Below are 20,115 nucleotides of genomic sequence, written 5' to 3'. Positions count from 1 at the left end.
GGTTGTTGAACCAGAAAAATGTTACACTGGCTAGGAATATGGGCCTTTTGAGGTTAAAACAATTAAGTGGCAAATACAATGCAGATGCTTTTTGTCTATTAAAATTTTATGTCCATGTTTAAAAGGCTAAAAAATAAAAAACTTAGAATATGTGATTTACGCCATCCAATAGTGAGAATTCACCTCAATGTGAGATTCATCTGTGAAAGGAAAAATTTCCCCTACGTGAGTTTTTGCATGGATCCATTTCCTATATTCCTGGGACACAACAGTTCCTGACTTTTTGACAAGACCCACCTCTTAGAGCTTCGATACTCTTTCCTAATGGTCATTGGGAGGAAGCTTCTCTTTGCTTTCTCTGGGGGAAAAGGCCAGCACACTCTCCTGCCGCTATTCCCTAGTGACCTACTGTCCCTCCCCACTTTTAGCTCCTAAGGGTTCTGCCAATTGGTTTTAATCCAATTCAACTTTTTAACTACAGGCTTAGAAAGGCAACTTAGATTTTTATAACATTTCTCTTGCTTTATAAAACATAAGATAAAAAGATTATTATAAAATACTGACTTGCAAACACCTAAATGGCCTTGGCTATGCTTTTATTGGCAGAGTTTAGGAAAGCGCTGTGGTACCAAGACCTTTGAAGAGATAGAATCTTATTTCTGAAATGGATTTGGACAATATGCAATACATGTAAGAAAGTTGTGTTTTCCCGCTGCAGTGGAAAACATGTGTTTTGCTCATGGATTTGACTCTACTTGCCAGAATAACTTTCCAGATGTTTTAAAAGCTCTAAACAACTGCAGACTTTCTGATCTGCTCTGGTTCAAAAATTGATTTACAAAGAAAACATGTGGGTCTGTGACATGAATGAAAACAAAAATATTCCTCTTAACCACTCTATAATACCCAAATATTTTAGATATGGCCTTAGATTAAAAGCATTTTATAGATTTTTTTTTCCTAAGACATGTATACAGGCATTTATACACATAATCTCTTGGAAGGGATTATAGTCTGAATAGAAAATTGTTCCCATTTTTCTCAATGCAACTAATTGTTACTGCTAGACTATGCCCTTTTGTCGTTTCTGCAGCTTTTTGTTGACTTTCAGTAAATGATATTCTGGTAAGATGTAAGTATGCCCAGCACACATTTGATCTGTCTTCCTTTATGGGCTCCTAAAATGCATGAAAAGTATTTTATATTACATACTATTCATTCTTCTTCAGTTTTTACCCTGGCTATTTCTTTCTAGTTAGCCTCCAGCTATGTTTTGTTAGTGTTGTTGTTTGTTTGTTTAGTATTTGCATAATTTAAAGAGACTATTTGTATCTCATTCTTTCATGATCAACTGTCAACCAATACTTCTTTTTCCTGCCTCATTATACCTACAGACTTCACTCTGTGCTATTTTTCCTAACCTTGTTTGGATCTAAATCCCTTATGTTTTAGTTTCATTTATGTGAACTACTCAACTTTCCCTTTCCCTCTGTACGAAGTCCTCCAGGAAATCATATTCTCATGTCCACTACAATTCAGAAATACAAGTGTTTTAAAAGGAAATTCCAAATAAAACAGAACAAATCTATTGTGTATTAAAATTTAGTGTGGAGTGTGCTTGAGATTCTCTCTCTCCCTCTGCCCTTCTCCTCCTCTCCCACTTTCTCTCTGGGGACCCTGGGTGGCTCAGTCAGTTGAGCATCCTACTCTTGATATAGGCTCCAGTAATGATGCTAGGGTTGTGGGTTCAAGCCCCACATTGGGCTCCACTCCAAGGGTGGAGCCTGCTTGGGACTCTCTCTCTCTCCCTCTGCCCCTCTCCCCTGCTCACACTCTAAACAAACAAACAATTAATAAAATAAAATTCAGTACGTATTTTCCTTTATAAATATTTATCAAACTTTTATATGTTTCTTTATTTCATGTTATACACAAGTTTCCAAACATCAAGAATCTGTTTTCAGTATCTTTTTAAACACTAGTCAGTCATTTCTAATTAAAACTTTTTATATTCATCCCCTAGATGTAGGCTTTATCTTGTTCACCTATATATGACTACTGCCTAAAGCAGAACAGCTGGTAAGCAATAAAGTACCATTGATTAAATAAATCTCACACTTCTGGAGGGGAAATGGGGGAGGCATTATGTCTAGAGCACTTTGCTAAGTAATTTTACATATATATGTGTATACACACACACACACATAAAGCACACACATAAAACACACACACACACACACACACACACACACACACACACACACACATTTCATGTAATCTTCTCAAAGTCCTGTGAAGGAAGTATTATTATCCCCATTTTACAAATGAGGAAACAAACTCAGGGAGAGAGGGAAGTAATTTATCCAAATTTATACAGGTAGAAAGTTGCAAATTATTAAGCTCCAAACACAGGCTCTTTGAGTAACATAAAAGAGAAACATGATCCATACAAATTGCATTCTTTCCTATTTCCCTCTATTGTGGCTGGTCCTAAGGAAAACTTAAAAAATAGAATCGATCTTCAATTCTTTTCTTTCTCCTCAAGACCTAAGTTTTGGTGCCCCAACTTTTTGCTTTATCCATCCCAACCAACCCCCAAAAGCTTCTGCTATGGACATTTCCTCCATCATTGTGAGTCTATGTGCCTTGATCTGGTTCTCCAGCTATCCTCAGCCTTACTAACATCCAATTACCCACCTTTCATCAAACCCTGTATCTCATTGCTTCATACTACTTGCAGTTTTGAGATTGAAAACTTGCTTATTAGGTAACCATTCCTCCCTAATGTTGAAAGCTACAAGTGTCTAGAATTATATGGTCGTGATTTTATGGCCTACATGTCACTGCCCATTGTAATCAAAAGAAGTAAACTTAAATTAGGCTGTATGGAGTTAAACAGTACTACTATTAAACAGTAGTGAAACATTCAGTTATTTCACTCAAAAATAAAGGCTGGGGGTATCTGGGTGGCTCAGTAAGTTAAGCATCCCACTCTTGGTTTCAGCTCAGGTCATGATCTTACGGTTCCTGGGATGGAGCCCCAGGTCAGGCTCTGTGCTCATAGTGCAGAGCCTGCTTGGGATTCTCTCTCTCCCTCTCTCTCTGTCCCTCCCCAATCTCACTCTCTCTCTCCCTCTCTAAATAAATAAACATTAAAAAATCATAAAATAAAGTCTGGAGGTAAGCAGTTTAAAACCAGGGGAAGAGTTTCAATATCATAAAAGACACAGGTTCTTCCCATATTTCCCATCTGCCAATCATGTGATTGCACAATGGTTAGAGATTCTTCTTCAGTATTGTGCAGTCACACAAAAGTTGCAAAAGGAGTAAGAAAGGAGGTATTCTCCTTAAGGCATCTCTCTGTTACAAGGGAGGAAATCATTTCCAAATAGCCCCCACTAGCCTCTCCCATGTCTCTTTGGCTTGACTTGGTTCACCTGCCCACACCTAAGGCAATAAATGATGAAGGACAACAGGGCTGCCATGATGTAGTAACCCCTACAGGTACTGCTTCCTCACTATCTCCCAACACCTCAGTTTAAATACACAATATGTTTGCACTGATAATAGAATTTCCATTACTGCTTTTAACAGAATCATTGTAATAGTTTCCTATTTGCCAACCATGGCCACAGTCTTGTACCACAAATGTACATTAGTTTTATTTTAGTAGCAAGAAACAATAAGTATTATATGAGTGGAAATAGTGACTAAGTAAGGTAAAGTTTTGTTTAATTCCTTTGTCATTTGGTCCAATCTGTGACCGTAAAATTTTGCTGAGGGGGTCCCTACTAGCAACTAGATAATGAAAACTGGCCCATGTGACATTAGAATAGTGTCAGAGAAAAGGGCATGGCTAGCATATTTGAAAATATTGTATCTGTCAGTGTAGTACCTGTTTGAATTTATTGTGTTAATTTCCTATGCTTCTTATATTTACCCAGAGTTCCAACTTTCCAATGTTAGTCCAGACATTGAAGTGGTAACTCTATGTGTAGTGTCTATGTGTAGAATGAAAGAACCATTCCAACCATTAAAATAATATACACAAAAACTTTGTTTTAACGTCATGTAACTTTAAAGCTTCAATATAAATATTTTATTTAAGGATCCTTCTTCATTTACACTGTGATAGTTTCAAGACTATATTCCAGTCTTCCATTACTGCATAACAAACCACTCAAAACTCAGTGACTTAAAACAAAATAATCATTTATTTTGCTCAAGAGTTTGCAATATTTGGGCTGGTCTTTGTTGGAAAGGCATGTTTTGTTCACCCCAGCGTCAGCTGAGACAACTTGACCAGGGCAAAATCTACTTCCACGATGGTTCGTTTACACAGCTAGCAAGTGCCTAGCTTAGCTGCAACTCAGCTGAGGCTGTTGGATGGGTGTGCAGTGGGTCCTCTACACATGAGCTTCTCTGCATGAGCCTCGCCATAGGACTGCTTGGGCTTCCTCGTGGCATGGCAAATGGATTCCAGAAGCTAATATTTCACAAGGAAGTTGAAACTGTAAGGATCTTAGGGCTTAGGCTCAGAAACTGTGACATTATCACTTCTGCTGTATTCTATTAGCCGCACAAACCCTACCCAGACTTAAAGCAAGTGAACATAAATTCCTCCTTGTTGATGAGAGGAGTGCTCCTCCCTGACAAAAAAAGAGAAAAAGGAAAAAATATTTTTTTAATCTTTAATCTCTATAGGCTAGAAGGAGAATTTGGTTCTGTTTTCAAGGTTCATTCCTATGGAAATTCCCTATTCTTTATAATACAGTACAACCAAACCCAGTTTTGTAAATAAAAACCACAGTGAAAATATAGCACAGTTTAAGGATAGAAACTACCATAATTTTTTGGCATTAAAAATGGTCTCTCCGCTTTAACTGGTAACATCAATATTATTTGTCATCCAAAATTAAATTGTGTACTTTATATTTTAGAAATTATACTAATGCTATGTATTATTTTAGATAGCTATTTTGGGTTTTCACTATTAAAGAGTCGTAACTTGATTTTTCTTGAGGTATTTGGAAACATTTGCTCATTTGGAACTGAGATTAACAACAATTTCTACTTACAGAGCCCCAATTTTCTTCTAAGTCTTTTTTTGTGATATCATCTTTACCCTTAAAACATATACTGGGAAAGTTATTTTTATCACGTGTCTTAGACAACAAAACCAAAGCCTAGCTATGTGAATTAATTTTTTTCAAGATTACTAAAAATTTTAGCAACAGAATCAGGACTCAACTTTAATGTCCAACCAATGCTTTTCTCTAAGAAAATTGGTCAAATTTTCACCATGAAGCAATACTGGTAATTATGACTAAAAAAATGGTCTTTGCTTATACTTCTTTATTTTAATTAAACAATTCTTAATTGGGTAAGGTATATCTTCTCTTAAAATGCAACATTCTAATTATATACTCTAGGGGCGCCTGGGTGGCTCAGTCGGTTGAGCGCCGACTTCGGCTCAGGTCACGATCTCGCGGTCCGTGAGTTCGAGCCCCGCATCCGGCCCCTGTGCTGACAGCTCAGAGCCCGGAGCCTGTTTCAGATTCTGTATCTCCCTCTCTCTGACCCTCCCCTGTTCATGCTCTGTCTCTCTCTCTGTCTCAAAAATAAATAAACGTTAAAAAAAATTATATACTCTGTTAGGTGTTCTAAAATTGTATTTTTTGAGAGGGAGAGAGAGCATGTGCGTGCACATGCATGCGAGTGGGGGAGGGGCAGAGGGAGAGGGAGGAAAAGAATCTTAAGCAGGCTCCATGCCTAATGGGGAGCCCAATGCATGGCTCAATCTCACGACCATGAAATCATGACCTGAGCCCAAATCAAGAGTCAGTCGCCTAACTGACTAAGCCACCCAGGTGTCCCTCTAAAATTGTATTTTAATATGTAGTTATAAGAAAGTGAACCAGAATGGGAAATTTTTCTATATAGAGTTATGTGGAACATAGCAGGTAACTTCTGATGATAAATAAATCTAAAGTATTATTCTATAATGAGAGAATAGTATTAACTCAATATAGGGCACACTGAAGTAGTTTTCAGTTAACTTTTTACTTTTACGAGGATGATATAGTTGGACTTTATAGAAATTGAAAGATTTCATCATACAGTAAATGACAAATATTACAGGTTTTTCTTCTATTTATTATTTTTCTGCTGAAGAAAATGCCTTTTTTTATTTGTGAGAAAACTCTATGTTCTCTGGTTTTACAGGCATCATTAACATTGTTTGTCAGTTATTGTTTAACAACAATGTGCAAGGTTAGGCATGAGCAGTCAAAGCAATAAAGTGAGAGACTAAAAAAGCGAGTAGGTATTTGCACTGGTAGTGTTTTTCCTTCCAAGGATACGCTATTCAGAGTTTCTAGTACTATTAGTCAGAGGACCACTTCCTCTTTGAACATTTTGATGATAGTGCTCCCCCCACTCCAGGCTCTCTCGCTTCTTCTCAGTCTCCGATGGTCTTGTGTCCTCTTTCTCCCCAAAGAGCGTTGGTATCTTCACAGTTCTGCTCCTGGTCCGCTTCTATTATAATTCTACCTTTCCTGGTCACAGCTCCCAATATTTATATGTCTAGCCCAAACTTCTCCACTGAATTCCACACCTATAAGCCAACATTTCCATCTATGCATTTTACAGGAATCTCAGCCCCAAATCAGAATCATCATCCTTCTCCCTAAATAATTCAGTTTCTCCCCTTCACCCACACCCATTAGCTCAGTAGGTTCTTAGGTTAATTCCCTCTTAAAACACCCTCAATTTGCCAGATCATCATCATTAGTACTAACATATATCAGGCCCTTATTTCTTTCCTTGGTCATTACAAAGGTCTCCATGTAGGTCAAACGACTTCCGAAGGAAACTGGAAGCCATCCTACAAACTGCTGCCCGACTGACTATCCCTAAAATACAAATAAGATCATGTGACTATCATACTTAAAATATCCAATCTTAAATATCATACTTAATATATCATACTTAAATACTTAAATACTTAAGTATATATATCATACTTAAATATGATATATATAATATATCATACTTAAATACTTAAATATCATATATATATCATACTTAAATATGATATATATAATATATCATACTTAAATACTTAAATATCATATATATAATATATCATACTTAAATACTTAAATATCATACTTAATATCATACTTAAAATATCCATACTTAAAATAGTCCAGTCTCTATAATCCAATACAGTAAATCCTCCATGATATAGCCCTTGTTTTCTTCTCTGTTATCTTCTTCCTCTGCTGATTTCCCAAACTATTCCATTTCCTGAAAGAGCCCTCATGCTGTTTCATGCCTCCATGCTTTTCTGTGCACCACTTCATGTGAGTGCACACGTACACACACACACACACACACACACACACACACACACACACCGCTCCTAAGCAGAATGCCTTCCCTCTCTTCATATGTATACAGAGTGACTCTGTTTGCCAAGATGTAGTGTAAACATGGCCTTACCTTTGAAGCTTTCCCTTACCCCTCCTTCTCTGTTGTAGGTGGTTTATTACTAAATGCATTGTGTTCGCAATTTTGCCTAAACCACATGTAACTTCTGTTATTACACTTACAAGATTGTATTTCAATTACCTTTTCATATCCATCTTCTGCAGAAAAGCATGAGTTCTTTTAAGAGTGGGAACCATGGCTTGCTACCAGTAGCATCTAGTTGCAGGACCTCCACAAAATCTGTTAAGCTGTGTAGTATGAATGGAAAATGTAAAGATAAACTGCACTAAATGTGGAATGCTTACTAATTTCTGAAATTATGTTGAGGGAGTAAGAACTACATTCTACTTTAAGAGAGAAAAGGCATAAAAACCAGATATCCAGAAGAAGTAACACTTTGAAATCTAGTCACAACAAAAAAATCAGTCTGTCAGATTTTAACAAGTGGTATCAGATACTTTTCTATGCAACAAAGCCAGAATTTAGAAGCATACATGATTAGGGGCGCCTGGGTGGCTCAGTCGGTTAAGTATCCGACTTCGGCTCAGGTCATGATCTCAGGGTTCGTGGGTTCAAGCCTCGCATCAGGTTCTGTGCTGACAGCTCAGAGCCTGGAGCCTGCTTCAGATTCTGTGTCTCCTTCTCTCTCTGCCCCTCCCCTGCTCACGCTCTGTCTTTCTCTGACTCTCAAAAATAAATCAATGTAAAAAAAAAAGTTGTAGAAGCATACATGATTAGAAAAAAGCAAATGAAAATAATTGATACTCCAAACAATCGTAGAGGCAGAAAGGACTGAAAATTGTTACTGTAGTATAAACACTTTGATATTAGGAAGATGATAATACAGAACAATGTGAAAACAATCAGGAGGAAATGAAGAATTATAAAGAATTATAAATCAAAATAATAATATCTACTATTTATTTCTTATTACGTGCCAGACACTGTTCTAGAACTTAACATATCTTATCTCATTTTGTCCTTACAACCATCTTGGATATAGACATTACTATTTCTGCCTGAAGAACCTCTGTCTTGGAGAGGTTAAGAAACTTAAATTATCAAAGTCACATAGTATAGTGATGGAGCCATGCCTTAAAATCTGACTTGAAAGCCAAGTTCATATCTTAGCTGCACTAATACAGAATGATTTTTTTAAACTTTTATTAATGTTTATTTATTTTTGACAGAGAGACAGCACGAGCACAAGTGGGGGAAGGGCAGAGAGAGAGGGAGACAGAGAATCCAAAGCAGCCTCCAGGCTCCAGGCTCCAGGCTCCAGGCTCCAGCACAGAGCCCAATGTGGGGCTCTAACCCATGAACCGTGAGATAATGACCTGAGCTGCAAGTGGGATGCCCAACCGACTGAGCCACCCAGGCGCCCCAAAACAGAGAATTCTTTACCCGTGTTTGACCATGTTTCTCTAGTCCCACAGTGGGGAGAAATTAGGAATCATATCAGAACCAAATTTCCTTTAATCATAGTAGTTGGATTCGATTACATTTTGTGCTCATGGTCTGAGATCATGACTGCAACACTGGCGAATGGTGTTTTCCCTAAAGGGCATATATGTTTGCCATGTCAATCGTCTATCCACTAAGTAAAATCCCATGTGCACAACTAAAGAATCAGACGGTAGGTGATGGCTTGAAGTGGGAGAAGAAGTTTCCTATTTCTCACACTAGAAAGCAGATTTTTGCCTCCCAACAAAGGAGATATATGAAATGATTTTAGTGGACATTGATGAGCTGATCCTGGCACATAGATTTAGTCAAGGCGTCTGCCTGACCAGAGGGTGGGACAAGAATAGGGATTTGTACAGAAGTTGTACTTAATTGTTAGATTTGCAAAAGCAGTGAAGAGCAGGCAGCCGTGCCCGGCAAGGCAGATATTTCATGAGGGGGGCGATGAGAGCTTCCCTGTGGACAGCAACTAGAGAAAGCTGGGCTAAACCTGTGAATAAACGGCTGTGTGTACCAAGAATAGCAGCTGCCACACAGGCAACAGTTTATAAATGTTTGTCATTACGGTCAACATAACTTGATTACTGATAGTAGCTATGATCTTATTTTTAGCCCTAAGCTGTTGAGGTCTAGACCTTTAAATCTCATTAATCACATTAATGCCCAGCTTTAAGACCTTTAGTACCTCCCTGCTGTCTTCAGAAGGAAGCTCAAATTCCTTAGCATGGCACACACAAGGCAATTTATGAACAGCCGTATTGCTAAGATCCTATCCTACCAGCCTTCTGCCACCACATACAGGCCCACAAGCTCAAATATACTGAATTTTGAGCATTTCTCCAAATGTGCTGTTCTCTCTTTTGCCTGTGGACATGTGTTCCTGTTGCTGTGTGTAATACACTTCTGCAAACCCCTCACCTGGTTGTGTCTGTGAAATCCATTCTTTGGGGCAGGGCTCAAGAATTGCCTTTTTTAAGAAAACTTGCATGACTAGAGTTCAATTTAGGTACCTAGCTTACACTATTCTCCCTTAAAACCCTGCAGAGACTTATACTTTAGTCTTTACCACCCTGCCTTGTTAGGATGTTTATTTATCTGCTTCCTTTTTAAACCACGTGCTCCTGGAACGCCTGGCCTATGTAGGTAGGATTCAGTAATATTTGGTGAGTGAACGAATGGCCAGAAATCCTCTCAGTCACGTATAGTCGCTGCTCTAGCCCCAGGAGATTTGCATGTGCCCTTTCTTCTTTGAAAATCATTTAGGCTGGAGGCTGGTTCTTCCTTTAATTTGCAAAGAAGTTTGACCAAGATTGAAATTAGTGAGAAGGGCAGAAAAGGACTTAAGAAGGAAAAGTTGACAATATTTTCTTTTCCTTCCTTAGTTATATTCATGGAAGTTATGACTGCTTTTTTCACATATTATATGAATTAAGTTGATGATACTTAGAACATGCCCAAATGTTTATAATATGGATATATTACTTATTGCTTCCAAGATGGCTGCTGAAGGAGGTCTATCTTTTTATGTGCTCACTAATAGATTTTCTCACAATGAGCACTTTTGTTTTTTTTAATATAGATTTTTAATTTTTTTTTTAATATTTATTCATTTTTGAGAGATGGAGAGAGACAGAGCATGAGGGGGAGGGGCAGAGAGAGTGGGAGCCACAGAATCCAAAGTAGGGTCCAGGCTCTGAGCTGTCATCCAAAAGCCTTACGCAGGGCTTGAACTCATGAACAATGAGATCATGACCCAAGCTGAAGTCGGACGCTTAACCAACTGAACCATCCAGGCACCCCTCACAATGAATACTTTCTAATACTCTTTTCTCACTGTGAATAATAATAATAATAGTAACAATAATAATAATAAAGATGTACTTTCCCCTTAGACAAATTTCAGTATTTGAAATGAATGAGAGTACTTCAGGAAACAAAGATGATTAATTCTCCCGGTCCATACCAACTATGATTTCACAACTCTTTTTTTAAATTTTTATTTATTTTTGAGAGAGAGAGAGAGAGAGAGCGCACAACTGGGGGAGGGGCAGAGAGAGGGGGGGACACAGTATCTGAAGCAGGCTCCAGGCTCTGAGCTGTCATCACAGAGCCCGATGTGGGGCTGGAACTCACAGACCAGGAGATGATGACCTGAGCCAAAACCAAGAGTGGGACGCTTAACACACTGAGCCACCCAGGTGCCCCTCACAGCTCTTTTAAATAAGTCTTTCACCACCATGTCATTTTCTGGCACTCTTATCCTATTAAAGGAGTAGAAGAATGTATTGCTCTGATCCTTGACATAATCATCAAATTTCATCAAACTTTGAAATGAACTTGAATTACAACAGTCAGTAACAAAGATCAACATTTGCTTTTCAATTTAATGTATTCTTACCAAACAGGTTGTTTTACTAGAAGTTTCTGTCCCAGATTTTATGATCTATTTTAAATTATCACGGGAGAGCACCCACTAGCCTCTGTCTCACTGTGTTCCAATTCTATTTTGTTTGTATTCTATTGCATAAAAATGGATCTAGATATTGACTCATCAATCATGTTGAATCCTTATATACCCCTTTCTTCTAATTGTGAAATGGAGGTTTTATATTTTGATATAATTACATTAACATCGATTAACAGCTTTTCTCTCTACTGCTGATTGAACATTGTTCTTGCTTTATGTTCTGAAAAAACATTTAAAGCATTCTTCTGTTTTTCAACATTCACCTAATTCAACATAAACAAGCTTCAGATGGCATCAGCCTCCATATCAAGATTTAATTTGCAAGGATTAGTTAAAATTTTTTTGAGTTAAAAAAATTTTGTACATTCAAGAAAGCAGAGAAATAATAAACACATGGAAAGATATTCAATATCATTAGCCATCAGGGGAATGCAAATCAGAAACACAGGGAGGCTCCAGTCCACACTCAATAGAATGGCTGTAATTAAAAATAAAGACAACAGCAAATGTTGGCAAGGATGTGAAGGACCCTCACACATTATTCGCAGGAAGGTACAATGATGCAGTTGTTCTGGAAAGCAGTTTGGCAGGTCCTCAGAATGTTGCATATAGAGTGAGCATATGACCTAGCCATTCCATTCCTAGATCATGTGAATACATGTCCACATAAGAACTTGCCCACAAATGTTCATGGCAGCATTACTCACAGTGATCAAAAAGTGGAAACAATACAAATGTCCACCAACAGATGAATGAATACACAAAATATGATATGCTCAAACAGTGGAATATTATTTGGCCACAAAGAGAAATGAAGTACTGGTATATGCCACATCCATCTATGTTGTAGTAGGAGATTCATGCTTGCCTTGGGCAATGGAGGGCTTGGAGGAAGTGAGGAGTGACTGCTAACGAGTGAACAGTTTCATTTTGGAGTGATGAAAATATTCTAGAATTGATAACAGTTATAATTGCATAACTTTCTGAATATACTAAAAAATCATTGAATAGTTTCAATTGCTAGATGTGTATGGTATTTGAATTATATTTCAATAAAACTGTTAGAGGGCTCCTGGGTGGCTCGGTGGGTTGGGCGTCTGACTCAGGCTCGGGTCATGATCTCGCGGTCCGTGAGCTCCAGCCCACGTCCGGCTCTGTGCTGATAACTTGGAGCCTCGAGTCTGCTTCAGATTCTGTCTCCCTCTCTCTCTGCCATTCCCCTGCCCATGCTCTGTCTCTCTCACAGATAAATAAAAACATTAAAGGGCGCCTGGGTGGCGCAGTCGGTTAAGCGTCCGACTTCAGCCAGGTCACGATCTCGCGGTCCGTGAGTTCGAGCCCCGCGTCAGGCTCTGGGCTGATGGCTCGGAGCCCGGAGCCTGTTTCCGATTCTGTGTCTCCCTCTCTCTCTGCCCCTCCCCCGTTCATGCTCTGTCTCTCTCTGTCCCAAAAAAAATAAATAAATAAAAAACGTTGAAAAAAAAAATTAAAAAAAAAAAAACATTAAAAAAAACTGTTAGAAAATATATAGGATGAAAAAACCCTTCATATTACACACATATGTAGTAGGCCCATAAACACACCTTCAAGATTTCAAAATATGTTGTTTGGCCACTTATGCACCAATATTTTTCTAAGAAACAAAAAAGGTTACAACGTAAGTTGAAATCCCTGAGCTTCACATTTGCCACCTTGCCTAGAAATAACCACTGTCCTAAAGTTTGTGTGCATCATTCCCACGCGTATTTGATTCTTTTACTATTTACGTATAGATCCATTAATAAAATATCTATCTGTTTTGAATAGTTTGGACGTTTTATGTAAATGTATAATAAAACAACTTACAAAGCCTGCTTTTTTACACTTAGCATGGTGTTTAAAATGTAGAATTGTATCTATGTGTACATATGTAGACTTAGTTCATCCACTTAAATTCTGTATAGTCTTCCACTGTGTTAAAATAGCACAATTAATTTATCCATTGTTCTAGTGATGAAAAGTCAAGTTATTTCCAAACTTTTACTACTATAAAAAATACTGGAACAAACATTCCTTGAACATGCTTCTATGGGCATGTTTATAAGTGTTTATCTAGAAATATATATTTGATGTTGAAATTTTCTGGGTTAAGGGTTATGATCACTTTAAATAAAGTCAAGGTTAATTTCCAAAGCATTTGTACCAATTTTCATCCTTGCCGACAGAATTTGAGACTAATTCCTTCCACCACGATCATCACTCGGTATTATCAATCATTTCAAGTTTTTGCCAGTGTGATGGTGATAAAATAATGTCTTACTGTATTTTAATTTTTTCTTGATTTTGGGTGTGATTGAACATCTCTGTGTTTATCACCTTTTGGATGTTGTTTCTAAATTTTTGCCCTATCCATTGCATATTTTTTATGGGGCTATTTATCTTATTTTTACTGATTTGCAGGGACTCTTCATGTATTCTGGATTATAATTCTCTATTAGTCAGATCTATTTTAAAAATCTTCCCCAATTTTGGTTTGCATTTTAAGTTTTTAAATAATGTCTTTGTCAATGCAGTTTTTAAATTTTTATGTCATTAAATTTAATAATCCATTTCCTTACAGCTGGTGCTTTTAGGGACATGACTATATTCTGCTATATTTTTTTTAATATTTTAAGATTTCACTTGACATATATGAATCATAAGCATCTGAAATTTATTTTTTGTATTGTGTGAAGTAGAGAGATATTTTTCTCTCTTCCTTTAAAGGCCACTTATCTCAGAACCCTTTTATTCCTTCTTAAGAACTGTTATACCCTCTGTTCCCTATATAGATTTTTGTCTATTTCTGGATTATTGATTCTTTACCTTTGGTCTATTTATCTTTTCTTGTGTTGATACAATGCCATTTTAATTACTATACCATAGAGGTCTTGCTGTCTTACTACTTATTCTTGTACCCTACCAGCATTACTTTGACCAATCACCTAATAAACTTATAAAGCAAAATATTGGGGGAAATAAATTTCTCAAAATGATAAGATGTTGGCATTGGTTCTGCAATGTTGTTTGGAATATTTCACAATGGTACCTGTTAGTGATATATGCAACTATCTAGAAATGTTTTGACTCATGGCCAACTGCTCTGGACTTTGAATATTGTATCTACTATGGAGAAGGATTTTCACCTGAACTTGCATAGAACTCCATTGAAACACTGGGTCTATGAGAAATACATTAGAACCTTGTTTTTAGTTTTTTATATATAATATAAAACTGTGCATGGGAAAATTATTTCAAAGGCAAAATAACTAAATTCTGGAAGTGTAAGACATATTAATCATAATACGAATTTTTATGGTGCATCACAAACATCCATATACACTTTATATTGAGGTGTTACTGCAAAAACTGATTGAATAACTGAAATATACAAATAGAAAAATTAAGAACATGGAAAAGGTCTTACCATAGTAATAGTTGGCAGTAGTCAAATAGCAATTTTTCTAATACTGATAAAAATTCTCAATAAAGGCTGTTGGGAAATTTCATTTGCATATAACATTAATTAAAACTCAATGTTTTTCTGGGGCGCCTGGGTGGCTCAGTCAGTTAAGCATCCGACTTCGACTCAGGTCATGATCTCACAGTTTGTGGGTTTGACCCTGCTTTGGGCTCTATGCTGACAGCTCAGAGCCTGGAGCCTGCTTCAGATTCCGTGTCTCCCTCTCTCTCTGCCCCTCCCCTGTTCATTCTCTGTCTGTCTCAAGGATGAATAAACATAAAAAAAAAAAAAAAAAAAAAAAAAAAAAAACAACTCAATGTTTCTCAAGATGATTTGTCCACATATCAATTTCCCCTCAACTGCCTTGTTTCTGATATAGGTATCATTTTCTTTACATTTTTTCCAGGTTCAAAACCTTGGAGTTGTCCTTGATTTATTTTACCTCCATCTAATCTATATATAGTAGGCAGAATAATGACACCCCCTGCCTCCAAAGAGATGTCCATGTCCAAATCCCTGGAACCTGTGAATATGTTATATTTCATCACCGGGGAGAATTAAGGTTGTAAATGGAATTAAGGTTGCTAATCAGCTGCCCTTAAAACAAGGAAATTATCTTGTTTGTATGGTGAGCCCAACCTTAATCACAAGGATCCTATAAGTGTTGATGAGGGAGAAGGAAGAGTCAATGGTAGAGTGACATGGCTTTGAGAGACTTGATAGGCCACTGGCTTGGAAGATGGAAAGGAGCCACAAGCCAAGAGAGGTGGGCGACCTCGAGAAGCTGGAAAAGACAAGGAAACAGACCCTCCCATAGAGCCTCCAGAAGGAATGCAGCCCTGTCAACACCTTGATTTTGGCCCAGTGGAACCCATTTTGGACCTCTGACTTTCAGAATGGTAAGGCAATAAATTTGTGTTGTCTAGACCATCAAGTTTATGCTAATTTGTCAGAGCAGCAGTAGCAAATGAATACTTCCTCTCAAATGTCTGTTTCATCTCCATTTCAAATGGCATTTTGGGTGTTCATTTGTTAGCTCCACATATTGCAATAGATTCCTAATCATAAATAGTCTGTAATTGTGAGTGAGGATACCTGAGTTCCAGTCTGTTTCTGCTGTCTGAGAAAACCTCTATGCCAAACTTTCTCATCCTCCACCCTAACACACACACACACACACACACACACACACACACACACACACACATTCACTCACATTATCAGAAAAGGAGGAAGTTGAATAAGATGATTATTTCATTCATTTCTAGCTCTTATTAAGGCCACTGTATAGTCAGTCCACCTCTTAGCTCCTCCCATCTTTAATCCATTCTATATATCAATTCAGAATTCCTACTACCTGCTTTGAATACATAACACACATATGCGGCAACTTGTATTAACTTTTCATTGCTTGCAGGTTAAATAAGTCTCTACTAAAGATCTTTCACAATCTTTCTACTGCCCCATATCTTTCCAACATTTTCTTTTCTTTCCCAGAGTACCTTACCCTACCTATTTCAGCAAAACATGTCTGCTCATTCATTCCTCAAACATGGGCTGCTCAAGCTCTTCCCCCATCCTGTGATATCCATTCCACATGTATCTGGTTATCTGAGCCTCGCTCCTTGTGTAAGAAGCCCAACAACTACCACCCCACGGTTACCGCCGCATTTGCTCCTCCTCCTCAACTACTGACTTTGCTGTCTTTCTCAAATTAAGTGATATTGAGAAATTATAAATGATCTAAAACTTCCAGCTTCTTAGTGTTGAGGATGATGGCAAAAGGATGATTGAAGAGGGATAAAGGAAAAGAGAAACTAAGTCCCAAGGGGTAAACTTTGCCTCTGAAGTTTCTGGAGAGTGAGGAAACAAATATGTTCAGAACTAATCTGGTGCTATCTTGCATTATTATTTCTCCTTTTATGGCTATGTCTTGTCCCCCAAGGCATAAGCCCTTAATAACAAGGTCATTTCGGATATTTCTTTTTATTCTCACCACCTAGAAAAGGTTTTATGTTTTACCAACAAAAGTTACTTGCTTGTTTGCTCAATGTTGGAATACAAATATGACAATGACATCAACACACCAAATCCAGTTTTAGTCTTCACAATTCACGAGGGATAGGAAATACTTAGAGAAGATTTAATCAATGAGTTCATCAATCAAGTATATATCAAAAGCTTACTTGAGCTCCGTGTATGTTATTCAAATAATCCCCGGTGCTGGACTATGTGGACTCTCACTTAATCTTCATTTCTTGGACTCCAAAGCCCACCTTTTTTTAGCAGCACTTTTTGGTATGTGCCAAACATGACTCATAGTTCTCTGATCCCTCTTGAGTTTCTCCAGTTTCGGGGAGGGAGTTCTTCCTACCAGTGGTCCAAAGTCCACTTCATTGCAAGCTATCTTCATGGCCATATCCTGGAGCAGTCAGTTATAGCCAGTGGGCAAGGCAGTGGCTTGAATGAATCCAAGAGGTGGCTCCTTTTCCAAAAAGAAGGGCAATTTCTTAAGAAATTAGGCATCTGTGAAAGCTAATATTAAAAAAAAATGTATTCCCATTCTACAACTTTGTGAAACATTTTTAATTTCCTTAATTTAGTTAACTTAGTTTCTTTGTTTGAAATTCTGTGTTGAAACCATCTTTTAAGCCAATATTTGCAATTCAACTTCATGGGGGCTCCCTAACTTTTCCGTTTTATTCTGAAACCAGAAGGACTTCTGCCTGATCAGCTTACACTCCTGTACTCCACTGTGCTAACAGCTCAGCTGCCACGACAGAGGTAAGCTCTTGGCTCAAATCTGGAATAATGACTTTAATCCAAGGTGAATAGAGCACTTGCTTGGAAATCCTGGACACCATGTCAGCACAGATGCATCACTGAGAATCTAACGTGATATTTAAAATCATTACATATGGCTAAACATTTTATTTTTTTTTTTGTATTGGTGTTCTCTCTCTCTCTAGTCTGTTCTCTTTTTTTCTCACACTGAAATTCATTTCCACATACGTTTTGTACCAGCTGTAAGTGGCATCCAAATGCTTGTTAACGACATCAATTTTCTCTAATATATCTTGACAAGGACATTGTATTTGAAATGTCATTTCCTTCTGTCATTTAGTCACAGATTTTAACTCTCTTTTAAACATTCTGTAGCTTTTTCATACAAATTCCCTTGCTTATACAACATTTTTTCCTTTCTCACACAGAACAAGTATTTTTTTTTTAGTTTTTTTTTTTTTTTTTTTTTGAGAGAGACAGAGAGAGTACAAGCTGAGGAGGGGCAGAGAGAGAGAGAGAGAGAGAGAGAGAGAATCTCAAGCAGGATCTGTAGAGTCAGAATTCACAAAACCATGAGATCATGACCTGAGCCAAAATCAAAAGTCTGATGCTTAACCAACTGAGCCACCTGGGTGCCCCAAGAACATGTATTTCTATATGACATACTACAACCACTGTAGCTTTCCAAAACCATGATAATATCTTGGACCTAACATACTCTGAGCTAGTTAGTTTGGTCATACATGTGTGCGTATACATAGATACACTTACAATACACAGCCACTTTTAAATGATGATTCATTTACAGTCTCATTCACATACATAGTCATACACATACATTAACTGTTGCTGATTTAAACATACAACTTGGGCCTGCCCACACAGCCCACAGATAGGTTACCTGACTGCTGGGACCAAAGCTATTTGGAAGAACATTCGGATGAAGTGCTTTGCCAGAATAAACATAACTGGATTTTATCAGACAGTGCAAAATATTCCTTTACTTTTATATCCCATCATCTTATTTGAGGATATAGAATAAACCTTCTATGGGTGTTGTCAAGTCCCCCTTTCTTCTAAGAACCCACATTTCTTTTATATTCCTCAGCACTGTTGCTGCCAGCCCATAACCCTGGCTCCATCTTGGGAGAGTAAGATGCATATATGGTTCTTGACAGTTCTTTATGAAAGTAGGCTTAGAGTCTTCCGAGGAGGGTCATGATAAGACAAACAAACCCTTCTCTTTCTATTACTGGTCATTACTCAAAACAAAATTTCAGTGCACAATCATGATATGAAGAATCCGAACTGAGGATAGAAAGAAATAAAAGGACAGAGAACAGACATCCCTCTCTTACCACAAATATGTAACAGAGGCCAGATACAGAGGCCCACAGTTGTGAGGCCCAGCTCAGGGTGACCCAGGTTAAATAATGGCCTGGGCAAAACTCTGACTGACCTGAGTCTTCAGGCCTAAATGGGACAATTGCTTTAGGCAAGAGAGATACTTTGAATGAGTAGTGAGGCTTTGAGAACTTGTCTGGGAATCTCTTGAGGAACTCAGTCCAGTCTTTATGACAGCAGTGTGGTGCCTGGGATATAGGCAAAATCTGACAAATGCATGGGACTTAAGATGTAAATAACAACAGAAAATGGAGTGACAGGGAGTGTAAAAACTAACAATGAGGAAGAGATGAGTGCAAGTTTCAAGGAAATGTTGACAGTAGTTCAGAAGGAGTAAAACAGTCTAGGATGGAATCCCTTAAACCAGTAAGAACCCTAACATCAGAATGTAAGCTCCGTAAGGGCAAAGATCTAGGACTTTTGTTGGGAGAGGCAATCTACTAATGGACCCTAAGAGTCCCTGCACAGTCTTCCTAGATATTACAAGAATACAAGGTCCTCTGTCTGGGGACTGGGCCATTTTTCAGGGTTACATTTGTAGCAAGCAACTTTGGAGGGAAGAAGTAACATCTTCTCTCAGGCAAATAACAGGCTTGTTAACATTCATTATGAAATTGATAAATACTCCAAGCACAATGTTCTTCCCCTATAATGCAATCCAATGGGTGTGTACGCACCCACATATTTCCCCCGGTGTCATCCTGTGGCATTTGGGGGTAGAGAGAAGTTGACAGAAGCAAACATGAGGGGCTCATGCTGCTGGCTATACCATGAGTAATAAAGTCCTGTGTCTGACTCAAGAGTCTCTTGTCTCCTGCCAGTATCATAACACAGAGAAAAGCTAGCTTACTATCTTGAAAGTAGAATAAAATTCCAGACCCTTCACAGTTGCTCATAGCTCTATTCCTAGCACTGAGAATAATATCCAGCAAAGAGGGGTCATTCCATGTATTAAATGAGTCCCTTAATAAAGATTTTAATTTGGTTTGTTTCCCTATTAACCTCATTAATGAGCACTAAA

The 20,115-nt window shown here is 37.8% G+C and overlaps 1 long non-coding RNA gene across 1 annotated transcript in view; it reads right to left on the bottom strand.

Moving 5' to 3' along the window:
• Positions 1 to 7,642: 7,642 nt before the first annotated feature.
• Positions 7,643 to 20,115, bottom strand: part of LOC131519935 (uncharacterized) — a 52,463-nt gene continuing 39,990 nt past the window's right edge. The window contains exon 3 of the long non-coding RNA XR_009265884.1: positions 7,643 to 7,742. This is a non-coding gene — a long non-coding RNA (uncharacterized LOC131519935). The remainder of the gene's footprint in view (positions 7,743 to 20,115) is intronic.

The sequence above is a fragment of the Neofelis nebulosa genome, chromosome 8 (assembly GCF_028018385.1).
Source record: "Neofelis nebulosa isolate mNeoNeb1 chromosome 8, mNeoNeb1.pri, whole genome shotgun sequence".
NCBI lineage: Eukaryota > Metazoa > Chordata > Mammalia > Carnivora > Felidae > Neofelis > Neofelis nebulosa.
This window is presented reverse-complemented; position numbering and strand designations above follow the sequence as displayed.